Source organism: Panthera uncia, chromosome X, assembly GCF_023721935.1.
Source record: "Panthera uncia isolate 11264 chromosome X, Puncia_PCG_1.0, whole genome shotgun sequence".
In the NCBI taxonomy this organism is placed as follows: domain Eukaryota; kingdom Metazoa; phylum Chordata; class Mammalia; order Carnivora; family Felidae; genus Panthera; species Panthera uncia.
In genome coordinates, this window is record NC_064817.1 from 120,475,445 (window position 1) to 120,492,255 (window position 16,811).

Sequence of the window (16,811 nt, forward strand, 5' to 3'; positions counted from 1 at the left end):
CTTTGTGGTTACCATGAGGATCACTTTGTTGTATTCCATCTAATGTGGGTAACATCAAAATGAAAACCATGTATCATTTTGCTGTATCTTCTTTTTAAACCTATCAGAAAGAAAAGAATAAAAAATGTGCTTTGTTTTATGCATACACCAAAGATTTGTGCTTAGCAGCCACAGCACATATAAGATGGGGAAATTCTGTTGGAAATGTATAGCTATCAATGCTTACACTAAAAAAGGAGAATTCTCTCAAATCGACAACCTAACTTTTCAACTTAAGGAACAAGAGAAAGAAGAAAAACTACACCCAGAGTCAGCAGAAGGAAAAAAGTAATAAAGAATTGAGTGTAAATTAAAAAAAAAATAAATTAAATACTAAAAAACAGAATAGAACAGAGAAAATAAAAATTAGAATAGAAAACTAGAGAAAATCAGTGAACCCAAAAGTTTGTTGTTTTTTTGAATAAAAAGGACAGATGTGGGGTAATGTGTTTAAAGTAGTTCTTCTGCCTGACCCATAAGGTACTTTAAGAAAAATAAAGATTGGCTCAGGGAACAAGTATTGTGTCCAAAGCATTTGGCACGATATATTTCATCCAAAACAAGCATGGTGTTTTAGGTACCCTTAACTAAATACTTAACGTAATTTCTTTACAGGAATGAATTACAGAATATGTTGGAAAGATTTGAAGGTACGATTCAGGAGCTATTTCAGTGAAAGTAAATTGTTGTATAACAACACTTGTATAACAAGTGAAAGTAAAAAGCTGTATAACACATGTTAACCAGAAATGTTAATCAATGGGCAACAAGACTGTTATTTAATGCCTTGTTCTCAGATACAGGATTTTCCTTAAGTGTTTAGTATGATTTGGCTTCATAGATTTCCTTAGTTTCCCTTTTCATTGTGGATGTGGAGAGAATGGCGCTGCCAGTGGTGAGGTTAAGAGTGGTGTTTTTATTTTATACATGGGTACATTTGGTGGACTCTGGGGATATTACAAGAATTTGCATGAAATAATCTCTCTTCCACGTGGTGTCCCAGAGTACGTGATAAATCAGTTTTGAATATCCATTTTTAAGTTTCCCATTGTAGATATTTTCCTTGACTTTTCTACTTGTTTTGTTTGGTGCAGAAGTTTAAGCTGTAGCCTGTAAAATAAGTCTTTGCTGTGGTATTGATGTTAATAAACTGTGCAGTGGAAAACTAAAGACCACTTTGCTAGCATGCTAGCAATGTATGATCAGAACCAAGAAACTTAAAAGTTTTCAGTTGTTCTGTCAGATATCACTTACATTAACTGGGTTACAGGATGAGACTCTCAGCAAAGAGTCCGAGTCAATTTTAGAGTCCTCTATATGGATCAGTCCTACAAGCAGGTATGTTTTGAAAGCTTTGCTCTATTTAATGGTGTCAAGGTTCTCAGTTTGTGAGCTGTCTCATAAATTGATTTTTACACATGGTAAACTGGATACAGAAAATATTTCTATAACAGTGCACCTTTTCAGGATCCCTGGAAAATAACTATTGATGGCAGATCCATAACATACAATCAAATGCTCAGGAAAGCATTTTTCAAACCATTAAAAATTTTACAAATCGCAAAGCTGCTTTTTAAAAATGATGTCAAAAACTCCCATTTATTTTTACTTAAAAAAAGTGTTTAGGAAGTGTTTCTGAATAAATTCTTTTCTTTCCTTAAACTCCATGATCATTGTCTTTTAACTCAAACATACGTAAAATCCTCATTGACAAAAAGAAAGAAAGAAAGAAAGAAAGAAAGAAAGAAAGAAAGAAAGACATGACATCACAACAACCACCTTTTGTCTCTTTTCATTTATTTATTTGTATCCCTTCTGGAAACTTTTAAAATAGAATGAGAAGGTGTATTTTATATACTGACTTCTGACAATAGTCCATCTGAACTAGTCCTTTCATTTGAAAGATATTTTATAAATTTATTAAAGACAAGCTTCTATAACTGTCTTTTGACAAGAAAACTAAAGACTGTCATTGAGACCCTTTATATGTATATAATTTTACACATTTTGGGGGATAGTAACTTTTGTTTATTAGTTCTTTTTCTGGGGTAAGTTAAAAAAACAGAAAGGTGTGCAGGCATAACAATTAGAATTGAGATACTAGTGACTGAAAGATTTCTCAGAAAAAAAGGAAGCGAATAATCTTGACTTTTGAAGTGAGGTCTTTTTTAAAAAAATGCTAATTGTCTTTCCAACACTGCTGAACCAACATTGCCTATATTGTCTTGAGTAAGCAGGAAAAAAAAATTTTCAACGTTAAATGTTAGTAAATATATATGTTCAATATAGGTGACTATATATATATATATATATTCAATATAGGTGACATTAAAAAGGTTCTTTATGCAAAGAGAAAAAGATTCATGATGGATACCAAAGCTTCTGTCCAAAGCATTCACCAGAAAATTGATGAAGTTTGGATAGCCCAGGAAGAGCAAAGGTAACATTGTTGGTTATTAGAGCCAGAAGCTGGGTGTCATTTCTTAGTACGTGTGATTACAAAGTGATTCAAAATGATACTGCTATCCTCTGTTTGTTGGACTTCTTCATTGAAATAAGTTTGGCTTGATTTTTGTCTAAGCAAATAGTTCCTATAAGTTCACACCTTAATTGAAAGATGTGTTATCTAGAGGTCAGTAAAGATAACCCTTTTTGCTCCTTTCAAATTATAACTGAGCTTTCTTAGTACAAGAAAAAAATATAGAGGCACCTGGGTGGCTTGTCGGTTAAGTGGCTGACTCCTGATTTCGGCTCAGGTCATGATCTCATGGTTGTGAGATCAAGTCCCACGTCTGGCTCCTAGCTGGGTGTGGAGCCTGGTTAATAGTCTCTCTCTCTCTCCCCCTCCCTCCGCACCTCCTCCTCCCACACCTGCCTCTCTCTCTCTCTGTGTATCTAAAAAAGAAAAAGCATCATATTCATTCTTGGAGTATGCTAGCTGAATAAGAGACAAATGTCTTGTGATAGCTGTATTCAATTATGTAGAAAAGGTTAATCTTATGTTTGAATAATTTTTAAATCTATCTCTATGGGGTCCACTGGCCTTTTCTACACAATCTTTATTGTGCCACAGTGGGGGCAGGGGATGAAATGTTATTGTTTGGGAAGGTTATAAGTGGATGTGATACCCTCATTGAAACTATTTATGATTTCACAACCTGCATGTTATTCAGCAAATGAATGAAAAAGAAAAAGGAAAAGAAAACTGCTTGTAGATAAGATGCATTTTTCTTGAAAATTTATAATGCAATAAGTCTTCCTCAGTTTTCAAGAGCTAAAGCGTATGAAATAGCATCCCTCTCAGACTGTTAGGAATGAGAGTAAGTCATCCATTTGGTTTTCCTGTTTTCCATCAGAAGATTTCAGCTGTGATCATCCCCCTCTCTGTTTATAGTATAATTTATACTATACAATTTGGTTTTGAATGAGGTTACTTTTTTTCTAACAATATGAAGTATGACACTATTCCTTATTGTGTTTTACAGGCAGAAGCTTTATCACGAATATGCTCGGCAGTTTCTAACTTCGCTTCAAGAGTGGTATATAGATGTGCAGAAAACCAAGGAAGAAGAACAAAAACTAGCTGTTCGTATCAGGCTTCGCTTTATAATTAATCTATCGTAACCAAGTCTCAAGTAAGAACGGCGAGCCTGGCCACATCTCAGACCCGTAGATTTGAGCCAGAGTCCTGTTTCCGCTTCTAGCTATGTGGTTGGGCCCTGATCACAGAAAAATCAGAGAAGTACAGGCACACATCCTACTCACAAAATCCCTTGGTCTTAACTTCCTCGCTTGGTTGGGATTCTTGCAGTTCCAAGTGACAGATATTTGCCAAAGTACAAAAGAGGGATGTCTTTGTTTATCTGAAGAAGCCAAATGGAGTTTTGCTCCAGGTACAGGTGGATGAGGCTGGAAAAAGGTTGCTTAGGCAGTGCCATCTGGGCTCTGTGTCCCATCTAGTCGGCTTTCTCCATGGGGCCAGCATGATAGCATCTTACAACCCTAGATTCACTACCAGGTTAGTAAGCCCAGTGGACAGAGATAACCTTTCTCCATAGGTCTGGCAGAAAAGTCCCCTAGAGTGCTATCAATAATCTAGTTCCAATCGTTGGCTCGTTCCTGAATGAGTCGTTGAGCTCAGGGCATGGTTCACTTTTAGTCGACTGGCCAGTATCACATTTAGGAGTAAGCACGGTGGAGGGGATGTTGCTTTTTGAGGGCAGAGGAGAAGGCCTGGAGTTGTTTCCTGAGAGGGGGCCAGTGACTAGACAAGAGAAATGTCATTGCCAAGCAACATTATGGTCCAACATGGGTCAGTGTCATAGCAATCATAAATTTCCATGAGACTAGTGCTCACGGTTGTGGCTGAGTGGCTGGTGAGTTGGGTTTCCCAGGGTTGAGGTTAGTGGTGCACATGGACAGAGTGAGACAGGGCAAGGTATAAAAAGAAGCAAGGGCGTGGGGCGCCTGGATGGCTCAGTGGGTTAAGCGTCCGACTTCGGCTCAGGTCATGATCTCACGGTCTGTGAGTTTGAGCCCCGCATCGGGCTCTGTGCTGACAGCTCAGAGCCTGGAGCCTGCTTCGGATTCTGTGTCTCTGTCTCTCTCTGCCCCTCCCCCACTCATGCTCTGTCTCTCTCTCTCTGTCTCTGTCTCTCTCTCTCTCTGTCTTTCTCTCTGTCAAAAATAAATAAAACATTTAAAAAAGACTTTTTAAAAAAAGCAAGGGCATAGATATAACCATTGATCATGGATTTAGCTGGAAAGGAGGAAAATGAGGACAGAGGGTCGAGACAGGGGATGGGTGAAAAATGTTCCATTCGGTGGATGTTGGATCCTGATAGGGTACAGAGCTGTAGTGTGAAAGGGAGTGAGTTACAAACATAGGGAGGTAGAGGTTGAATGTTGGGGAAAATGGAGAATCAGTGTAGTACATTGGGCAAGAGCCTGGACACTGAAACAAGAATAATGTTTGGGATCCAGTGCTGATTTTCCAATTGCTAGCCGTGAAAACGGGGACAGATTGCTTTTCTCTGAGCCTCAGTTTCCTCATCTATGAAAGGGAGTATGATAAGAGTACTTATGATTTTGATTTTGGTTTTTTTTTCCTTAGGATATAAATGAGCCCCTCTATTGTAAGCCTGTTTGAAATGGTTCAGAACAGTGTCCGTACATAGTTCCCCTATAAGTCTTTTCTATGATTAACATCATGTAGATGTTTTAGTTATTGGGCTGACAAAATCTAAGGTATGACCCTGTAAGTGAGTGGCTAAGTAGGGATATAACACGATCACTGGTGGAAGAATAGGAAGACCGGCATTATTGGAAGGACCATGTGTGTGGATTTTGAAATCAACAAGAATAAGATACATGCTTTGAATATTGTTAAGACGGGAAATTTCCTACCCAGTGACTGGCAGATGAGATTATTGTGGTGTTTTTGTATACTACTGGTGAACACAAATGATGTAAACTAGGTATAATATTTGATAAAAGAGAAGATATCAAAATATTTATTTAAAAACGATTCCTTTCAAGTTTAACATAGGCCTTTTTCATTAACTTTACAATTTAACTGAAATGGTCATCACAGCTGTTTTCTTTTATGTTTGTAGAATATACTTCGACTGCAACAAAAAGTTTGGCAACATTCTAAAATTGTTCACAGCCAGAGAATGCAAGCAATTAAAAAGGTGTATGAGCAACACTTAAAGGTCTGTTGAATTTGGTAACACAATATATTCTCATGAAATATACTACACATATGGAAGTAGAAAATGGTTGTTTTTCTTTATTAATACATGTTAAAAACATTTTGGTTATACCTTTAAAATTAATTGAAATTAATTAGGCATTTTCCATTTTGAATTCATTGTTCTGATGTAACATAAGTGCTAAGTGTACTTTAACTTTTCAGATTCATTAATGGTTTTGTGGGTGTTATTCAAAACAGGGAATGATAGATTGGGAATTTCACCAGGAAATACACATATCGTGCATGAAGCTGATTGTTTATTAACAATTTAATCATGGCTCTTTGTTGCAGAATCAGTTTTTCTTAGGAGAGTAGTGATCAATATATAGTCTGAAAGTAGGAAGTCTTTACATCATTTCTCAGTGTCATTTACTTTTCTTGATACTGCCAGTGTTTCTTCAACAGAAAGTAGGCAATTGTAATGAATTTTTAATTTTTTTCATGTTTATTTATTTTTGAGAGAGAGAGAGACAGACAGACAGACAGAACACAAGTGGGGGGGATGCGGGGCAGGAACCCATGAACCGTGAGATCATGACCCGAGTCGGGAAGTCGGCCGCTTAACCGACTGAGCCACCCAGGCGCCCCTGTAGTGAATATTTTTATCTTCAATTGCACTTTATAAGCATTTCATGGCATATTTGCTTTCAGAGTTATTAAAGTGACTAAAAGTGGCTTTATATGCCAACGTATAATTGCAAGAGACGGCATGGATGTATGAGAATGGGAAAAAAGCCAGAGTAAGGCTCAGTTCAGCTTGTGAACTGAGATTGCTGTCTGTCATATTTTCACATTAGCAACTTATCCTCAGTGACACGGACCTCCTCTTCATGCTGATACATACTCCTTCAGGAGTGGATGGAATCCTGTATGTTGCCCTTCTGTTTTTGGTCAGGATGCTGCTGTTGCTGTTGTTTTTAATGTCGGAAGAACACTTAACATGAGATCTTATCCTCTTTTGTTCTTTTGCAGGTATGTGGATATAAAGTTTCCCCAGCTTCGTTCATTGAAGATTCTATCTTTTCCCCATTTCGTATTCTTGGCCTCCTTGTCTAAAATCAGTTGACTGTGTATGTGACAGTTTGTTTCCGGGCTCACTGTTCTGTTCCATTGGTCTATACATCTGTCTTTATGCTCGTCCCATACTGTTTTTATTACTGTAGCTTTGTAATATATTTTTCAAATCAAGAAGTGTGATGCCTCCAGGTTGTTGTTGTTGTTGTTGTTGTTCTTTCTTGGGATCTCTTTGGCTATTCAGTCTTTTGTGGATCCACATGAATTGTAGGATTGCTCTGTCTATTTCTGGGGAAAAAATAGCATTGGGGTTTTGGTGGAGATAACATTAAATCTGTAGATTGCTTTGTGCAGTATGGGCATTTTAATGATACTAAGTCTTCCAACCGATGAACAGGGGATAATTTTCCATTTATGTATGTCTTCTTTAATTTCTTTCATCGGTGCTTTGTAGTTTTCAGTGCACAAGTCCTTCACCTCCTTGGTTAAGTTTTTTCCTAAGTATTTCACTCTTTTTGACGCTATTGTAAATGGGGTTGTTTTCTTCATTTCATTTTTGGGTAATTTGTTGTTAGTGTATAGAAATACAACTGACATTTGCACGTTGATTTCATGACTTGCAACTTTACTGAATTCATTTATTAGTTCTAACAGATTTGTGTTTGTGGGGGGGATTCTTGGGGCTTTCTACATGTAAGACTACATTATCTGCAAACAGAGATAAGTTTGCTTCTTCCTTTCCAGTCCAGATGTCTTCTATTTCCTTTTATTGTCAAATTGTTCTGGCTAGGACTTCTGGTAGTATGCTGAGTAGGAGTAGTGACATTGGGCAACCTTGTCTTGCTCCTGATCTTGGAGGAAAAGCTTTCAGTTTTTCACCATTGAGTACGTTAGCTGTGGGATTGTCATATGTGTCCTTTATTATGTTGAGATACATTCCTTCTGTACCTAGTTTGTTGAGAGTTTGTAACATGAAAGAGTGTTGAATTTTGTCAAATACTTTCTTTGCAGCTTTTGAGGTGATCATGTGATTTGTTCCTTAAACAATCTTGTTCAGGTACATGGTAAAATGCTACTTTTCTAAACTAACTGGGATGTTCAAAAACTAGTAATGTAATTTTAAAATAAGTATTCCTTAAGGAATTTTAGAATTACACATATACAAAACAGTTCTATGGTTTCCAAGTAGAGAGCATGTTGCCCTAATGCTTTGTGAAGACCATTTCTTAATTGGTATGGAGGTTTGTTGATAAAGTAACAGAAATTATTTCTTCTAAAGGCTATTGCCCAGTGTTACCACGTAGGGCTGGGAATTTAGTGTTTTCCTTGACTCCTGCATTTCCTTATCCTTCCCCCTCCCCCAGTTATTATTAGGCTCTGCAATATTTACCTCCCCAATGCTACTTTAAATTCTTTCTTTGAATTCCCACTTCTGCTGCCCTAGTTCAGGACCTTGCCTGTACTATTAAACTCTCATATGATCTCTCCATCCTTCATAGTTCTGCAATATTATCTTCCTACAACATAGTTCTCCCCTCCTGAGAGCCTGTCAGTAGCTTCCCCTTCTAAACTCTTAGATGTTCAAATGTTCATAACCTGATGCCCTTTTTAGTTTTATTTGCTGCATTCTTCCCTTATTGCCATCCTTCCTGATTAATGCTTTGTCTAAAACTAACCATTACTTCTCTGCTTCACATATGTCCTTCTCCTGGAGTGTTCTTAACTTCTTTCTCTTTATCTGTTGAAATCTTATTCTTTTGCCAGCTAAATAGGCATGAATCTCCTTTGTTTGCTACATAGCCCCAACAAGTTGCGCTTCTACAGCTATCCTAAAATATTTGTATCGCTTCTGTTTCTGTTTTCTCTTGTCACTCGACTATGGAAGAGATTGTGTATTCATTTTTAAATTCCCCCACAATACTAGGGGCACCTGGGTGGCTCACTCAGTTGAGCATCTGACTTCGGCTCAGGTCATGATCTCGCGGTCTGTGAGTTCAAGCCCCGTGTTGGGCTCTGTGCTGACAGCGGGGAGTCTGGAGCCTGCTTCGGATTCTGTGTCTCTGTCTCTCTCTGCCCTTCCCCCGCTCATGCTCTGTCTCTCTCTCTCTCTCTCTCTGTCCAAAATAAATAAACATTAAATTTTTTTTTAATAAATTCCCCCACGATACTCAACGCAGCACTTTTTTACATGGTATGGACTATTTCACCACGTGTTGGGTGAATAGCAAAATTTAATTTTTTTAATGTTTATTTTTGAGAGAGAGAGAGAGAAAGAGAGAGAGAGAGAGAGACAGAGTGTGAGCAGGGGTGGGGTAGAGACAGAGGGAGACACAGAATCTGAAGCAGGCTCCAGGCTCTGAGGTGTCAGCACAGAGCCCAAGGTGGGGCTCGAACTCACGAGCTGTGAGATCATGACCTGAGCCGAAGTCAGATGCCCAACCGACTGAGCCACCCAGGTGCCCTGCAAAATTTAAAACATAAGTTGCGCTTTTCATAACTTTGAAGCGGTCACATCACAGATCATTTTAGTCCCACCAAGGAAATCATGTTCCGTTCACTATTACTGATAATAAATGTGTTATTACCTGGTGTTAGAAAGCTTATTACTGGATTTCAAAACTGTAGCATTTATTGATATAGACTCCCCGGTCTTTGTCTATTCTTGGGCCCATTTTGACCTTGACCTTAACCATTCATTGACCCATTGTTTTGAGCAAAGTGTACTAGAGGTGTGTCTCCTAAAATAATAATAATAATATTTCACTTGAATCTGATATTTAAATTTCTCCTTGCAAATGTTTTTGTGCACATGTGTGATTTAGAATTTTTTTTTAATTTGGAATAGATAACGGCCATCATTGGAATATTAAAAATGTAGCACTTTTGAAATCTAATGTTGTGTGTTTTGAACATAAGATGAGAAATGGTGGTTTGTTACTGGAACAGCAAACAAAGCCTAAAGCCATCAGAAGGGAAATAAAGATTAGAGAAAAAAAAAAAAAACAATGTAGAAGAAAAAAAAACAAAAACAAAAGGAAACAAAACACCAGTAGAACAGATCAATGAAAGTAAGATCTATCTTCTGAAACTTGGCAGGGCAGAAAAGAATGGCAGGAAATCTTCAATGTGATGAATGGAAAAATATGCAGCCAGGAATTCTTCACTCAGCAAGCCTGTCATTCAGAATAGAAGGAGAGATAAAGGTTTTCCAAAACAAACAAAAATTGAAGGAATTCATCACCACTAAACCAGCCCGACAAGAGATCCTAAGGGGGACTCTGTGAGTGAAATGTTGCAAGGACCACAAAGTACCAGAGACACCACTACAAGCATGAAACCTACATATATCACAATGACTCTAAACCCATATCTTTCAATAATAACACTGAATGTAAATTGACTAAATGCACGAACCAAAAGACATAGAGTATCAGGATGGATTAAAAAAACAAGACCTATCTATTTGCTGTCTACAAGAGGCTCATTTTAGACCTGAGGACACCTTCATATTGAGAGTGACGGGATGGAGAACTATTTATCATGCCACTGGAAGTCAGAAGAAAGCTGGAGTAGCCATACTTATATCAGACAAACTAGACTTTAAATTAAAGGCTGTAACAAGAGATGAAGAAGCGCATTATATAATAATTACAGGGTCTATCCATCAGGTAGAACTAGCAATTATAAATGTCTATGCGCCAACTACGGGAGCCCCCAAATATATAAAAAATTAATCACAAACATAAGCAACCTTATTGATAAGAATGTGGTAATTGCAGGGGACATTAATACTCCACTTATAACAATGGATAGATCATATAGACAGAGAATCAATAAAGAAACAAGGGCCCTGAATGATACATTGGATCAAATGGATTTGACAGATATATTTAGAATTCTGCATCCCAAAGCAACAGAATATACTTTCTTCTCGAGTGCACATGGAACATTCTCCAAGATAGATCACATACTGGGTCACAAGACAGCCCTTCATAAGTATAAAAGAATTGATTTCATACCATGCACACTTTCAGATCACAATGCTATGAAACTTGGAATCAACCACAGGAAAAAGTCTGGAAAACCTCCAAAAGCATGGAGGTTAAAGAACACCCTACTAAAGAATGAGTGGGTAAACCAGGCAATTAGAGAAAAAATTAAAAGATATATGGAAAAAAACGAAAATGAAAATACAACAATCCAAACGCTTTGGGATGCAGCGAGGGCAGTCCTGAGAGGAAAATACATTGCAATCCAGGCCTATCTCAAGAAACAAGAAAAATCCCAAATACAAAATCTAACAGCACACCTAAAGGAAATAGAAGCAGAACAGCAAAGACAGCCTAAATGCAGCCGAAGAAGAGAAATAATAAAGATCAGAGCAGAAATAAACAATATAGAATCTAAAAAAACTGTAGAGCAGATCAATGAAACCAAGAGTTGGTTTTTTGAAAAAATAAACAAAATCGATAAACCTCTAGTCAGGCTTCTCAAAAAGAAAAGGGAGATGACCCAAATAGATAAAATCATGAATGAAAATGGGATTATTACAACCAATCTCTCAGAGATACAAGCAATTATCAGGGAATACTATGAAAACTTATATGCCAACAAACTGGACAACCTGGAAGAAATAGACAAATTCCTAAACACCCACACTCTTCCAAAACTCAATCAGGAGGAAATAGAAAGCTTGAACAGACCCATGACCAGCGAAGAAAATGAATCAATCATCAAAAATATCCCAACAAATAAGAGTCCAGGACCAGATGGCTTCCCAGGGGAGTTCTACCAGAAGTTTAAAGCAGAGATCATACCTATCCTTCTCAAGCTGTTTCAAAAAAATAGAAAGGGAAGGAAAACTTCCAGACTCATTCTGTGAAGCCAGTATTACTTTGATTCCTAAACCAGACAGAGACCCAGTAAAAAAAGAGAATTACAGGCCAATATCCCTGATGAATATGGATGCAAAAATTTTCAATGAGATACTAACAAATCGAATTCAACAGCATATAAAAAGAATTATTCACCATGATCAAGTGGGATTCATTCCTGGGATGCAGGGCTGGTTCAACATTCGCAAATCAATCAACGTGATACATCACATTAATAAAAGAAAAGATAAAAACCATATGACCCTGTCAATCAATGCAGAAAAAGCATTTGACAAAATTCAGCAACCTTTCTTAATAAAAACCCTCGAGAAAGTCGGGATAGAAGGACCATACTTAAACATCATAAAAGCCATTTATGAAAAGCCCACAGCTAACATCATCCTCAATGGGGAAAAACTGAGAGCTTTTTCCCTGAGATCAGGAACACGACAGGGATGTCCACTCTCACCGCTGTTGTTTAACATAGTGTTGGAAGTTCTAGCATCAGCAATCAGACAAGAAAAGGAAATCAAAGGCATAAAAATTGGCAAAGAAGAAGTCAAGCTTTCACTTTTTGCAGATGACATGATACTATACATGGAAAACCCGACAGACTCCACCAAAAGTCTGCTAGAGCTAGTACATGAATTCAGCAAAGTCGCAGGATACAAAATCAATGTACAGAAATCAGTTGCATCTTTATACACCAATAATGAAGCAACAGAAAGACAAACGAAAAAACTAATCCCATTCACAATTGCACCAAGAATCATAAAATACCTAGGACTAAATCTAACCAAAGATGTAAAACATCTGTATGCTGAAAATTATAGAACGCTTATGAAGGAAATTGAAGAAGACACAAAGAAATGGAAAAACATTCCATGCTCATGTATGGGAAGAATAAGTATTGTTAAAATGTCAATACTACCCAAAGCTATCTACACATTCAATGCAATCCCAATCAAAATTGCACCAGCATTCTTCTCAAAGCTAGAACAAGCAATCATAAAATTTGTATGGAACCACAAAAGACCCCGAATAGCCAAAGTAATATTGAATAAGAAAACCAAAGTGGAAGGCATCACAATCCCAGACTTTAGCCTCCACTACAAAGCTGTAATCATCAAGACAGTATGGTATTGGCACCAAAACAGACACGTAGATCAAAGAAATAGAATAGAGACTCCAGAATTGGACCCACAAATGTTTGGCCAACTAATCTTTGACAAAGCAGGAAAGAATATCCAATGGAAAAAAGACAGTCTCTTTAACAAACAGTGCTGGGACAACTGGACAGAAACATGCAAAAGAATGAAACTAAACCACTTTGTTACACCAATCACAAAAATAAACTCAAAATGGATGAAGAACCTGAATGTGAGACAGGAAACCATCAAAACCCTAGAGGAGAAAGCAGGAGAAAACTTCTCTGACCTCAGCCACAGCAATTTCTTACTTGACACATTTCCAAAGGTAAGGGAATTAAAAGCCAAAATGAACTATTGGGACCTCACGAAGATAAAAAGCTTCTGCACTGCAAAGGAAACAATCAACAAAACTAAAAGGCAACTGACGGAATGTGAAAAGATATTTGCAAATGACATATCGGACAAAGGGCTAGTATCCAAAATCTATAAAGAGCTCCCCAAACTCCACACCCGAAAAACAAATAATCCAGTGATGAAATGGGCAGAAGACATGAATAGACACTTCTCTAAAGAAGACATCCAGATGGCCAACAGGCACATGAAAAGATGCTCAACGTTACTCCTCATCAGGGAAATAAAAATCAAAACCACACTGAGATACCACCTCACGCTGGTCAGAGTGGCAAAAATGAACAAATCAGGAGACTATAGATGCTGGAGAGGATGTGGAGAAATGGGAACCCTCTTGCACTGTTGGTGGGAATGCCAACTGGTGCAGCCTTTCTGGACAACAGTGTGGAGGTTCCCCCCCAAATTAAAAATAGATCTACCCTATGACCCAGCAATAGCACTGCTAGGAACTTACCCAAGGGATACAGGAGCACTGACGCACAGGGGCACTTGTACCCCAATGTTTATAGCAGCACTCTCAGCAATAGCCAAATTATGGAAAGAGCCTAAATGTCTATCAACTGACGAATGGATAAAGGAGATGTGGTTTATATATACAATGGAATACTACTTGGCAATGAGAAAGAATGAAATCTGGCCATTTGTAGCAACGTGGATGGAACTGGAGAGTGTTATGCTAAGTGAAATAAGTCAGGAAGAGAAAGACAGATACCATATGTCTTCACTCCTATGTGGATCCTGAGAAACTTAACAGAAGACCAGGGGGGAGGGGGAGGGGGAAGAATAGTTACAGAGAGGGAAGGGGGCAAACCATAAGAGACTCTTAAATACTGAGAACAAACTGAGGGTTGATGGGGGGTGGGGGAGAGGGGAAAGTGGGTGATGGGCATTGAGGAGGGCGCCTGTTGGGATGAGCACTGGGTGTTGTATGGAAACCAATTTGACAATAAATTATATTTAAAAAATAAAAATAAATAAATAAAGGAATGTATAGAGCGGTGTAGCAGGCTGGAACTCACACAGGACTTGATATATTACAGTCTTGAGTCAGAATTCTTTCCTTCCCAAGAAACCTTAGTTTTCATTATTAAGGAAGCTATGGAGTATAATCTCCTTACTTAAAGTCAACTAATTGTAGATGTTAATCATAGCTACAAAATACCTAGACCAGTGTTTGACTACACAACTGAGCACCATAGCCTAGCTAAGTTGATGTGTGAAATTGACCATCACAGCCCTGCTCTTCTTATATTGACATCTGTACAATCTCCTTAAACTATTACTAATCTCAAAGTAAAGACAATAATAAAGTCGTACTTCAACATAACATGAAACAACTGAAAACACACTAACCCTTTTACCAGTAGAGATGCAAGCCCTTGGGTGATGTTCCTTCTTCTACTTGATATCTTTTAATGTAAATACAGTGAAATAGAATCAATTCATCTTATGAAACATGATATGGGGATAACAGAGGGAAGGAAAACTATATTTGTTCTATCTATCTATTGATGAATGTATACACACACATATGCACGCACACACACACACACACACACACACACACATGCACACACACACCCCTACATAGAAACATGCTCATAACAAAGAAGAAATACTCATAACAATTACAGTTCTCATTTCTGCAACTGGTCAAATGGTTGTTGGTATTTATATCTACCATCTTTCATTTCCCTTTCCTCTGTGCCTCAAAAAAAAAACCCAAAAAAAACATTTCGTCATTGTTCTTTGACTAACTCATACCAGAAGGTCTGGGCCGCTAATAGTCCTGCCTGAATTGGGTTGTTGCGGTTTTCCATTGACCTAAATCACAGGCCGTGGTAGTACTAAGAGATACTGTAAGGGATCTCTTGTATTCCAGACATCCAGACACACTCTTCTTTACCTACATTGTTGAGTAATAGTCTTTGATAATCAGGATCAGTCACTCCAGCCAGTACAGTAACTGCCTTCCTTGACTGGTGACTCAGAGACATGAGGAGCCCAATGTGGCTGGGTGGCAGTCCTAACTCCCAATTCAATGTGTCCTCTGCTGGAAACCTTCATCCCTATGAGACTAAGGCCTCTAGGCCAGCAGAACACAATGTTATTGGAGCAGGAAGCAAACATTTTTCTAGTGGGTCCCTTTGATTCTTGGACCCTGCCTATGGGAGGAACAGGGTCATATGTTGGATACTGATTCAGAGTATATACAGCCTTCTGCAGAGCCTTGACCCAGTCTTAGAAGGTATTGCCATCTTGGGACACCTGCGTGGCTCAGTTGGTTAAGCATCTGACTTCAGCTCAGGTCATGATGTCATGGTTTGTGAGTTTGAGCCCTGCATCGGGCTCTGTGCTGACAGCTCAGAGCCTGGAGCCTGCTTTGGATTCTGTGTCTCTCTCTGTCTCTACCCCCCCCCCCCCCCGAGTGTTCTCTCTTTCTGTAACGAAAAAATAAACATGAAAATTTTTTTAAAGAAATAAGGTATTGCCATCTAGCTTGCAATGTAACTGAATCTGCAAAAGGCCATTCTAGGGGCGCCTGGGTGGCTCAGTTGGTTAAGCGTCTGACTTCAGCTCAGGTCATGATCTCGCAGTCCATGAGTTTGAGCCCCGCGTCGGGCTCTGTGCTGACAGCTCAGAGCCTGGAGCCTGTTTTGGATTCTGTGTCTCCCTCTCTCTCTGACCCTCCCCCGTTCATGCTCTGTCTCTCTCTGTCTCAAAAATAAATAAGCGTTTTTAAAAAAAGGTCATTCTACCATTCTATCAAGTCAGCTGCTTCAAGAAGGTGGAAAACATGGTGATGCCAATGAATTCCATGAGCATGGGACCATTGCTGTGCTTCTTTTGCTATGAAGAGAGTTCTTTGATCAGAAGTAATGCTGTGTGGAATACCATGATGGTGGATAAGGCACCTGTAAGTCCATGGATAGTAGTCTGGTCAGAATAATTGTATACACTTCCTTTCCAACCTGAACCCAGCAGAACGGCTCCTGTAAAGAAGGATGGTGAGAAGAATAAGGTCCATTCTGCCATTATTGAGATAGTGACCAGAGAACACACCATCAACATTCACAAGTGCATCCATGGAGTAGGTTTCAAGAAGCGTGCCACTGGGCACTCAAAGAGACCCAGAAATTTGCCATGAAGGAGATGGGAACAAAGCTGTCTGGGCTAAAGGAATAAGGAATGTTCCATACCATATCCATGTGTGGTTGTCCAGGAAATGTAACAAATATGAAGATTCACCAGACAAGCTCTATACACTGGTTACCTTTGTACCTGTCACCACTCTCAAAAATCTACAGACAGTTGATGTGGATGGGAATTAATCACTTATTGTCAAATAAAGGTATAAAACTGGGGGGGGGGGGGAGAATAATTGCATGCAGGGAAGGAAAAATGTGTATCCAGAGTGTCTATTCCAGCAAGAAAAAGCGTTGCCCCTTCCAAGATGGAGGCAGTCCAACATAATCATCCTGCTGCCATGCTGACCAGTCTTGGAAATGGTATCATACTGGGGCTAAGTGTTGTTGGTCTCAGTTGCTGGCAGATTGGTCACTTAGC

General features: G+C 38.6%; 1 pseudogene; it reads left to right on the forward strand.

Annotated features, from left to right (window-relative positions):
* The first annotated feature begins 2,405 nt into the window (after positions 1–2,405).
* LOC125931428 (60S ribosomal protein L31-like) lies at positions 2,406–16,576 on the forward strand (annotated as a pseudogene).
* The last annotated feature ends 235 nt before the right edge of the window (positions 16,577–16,811 follow it).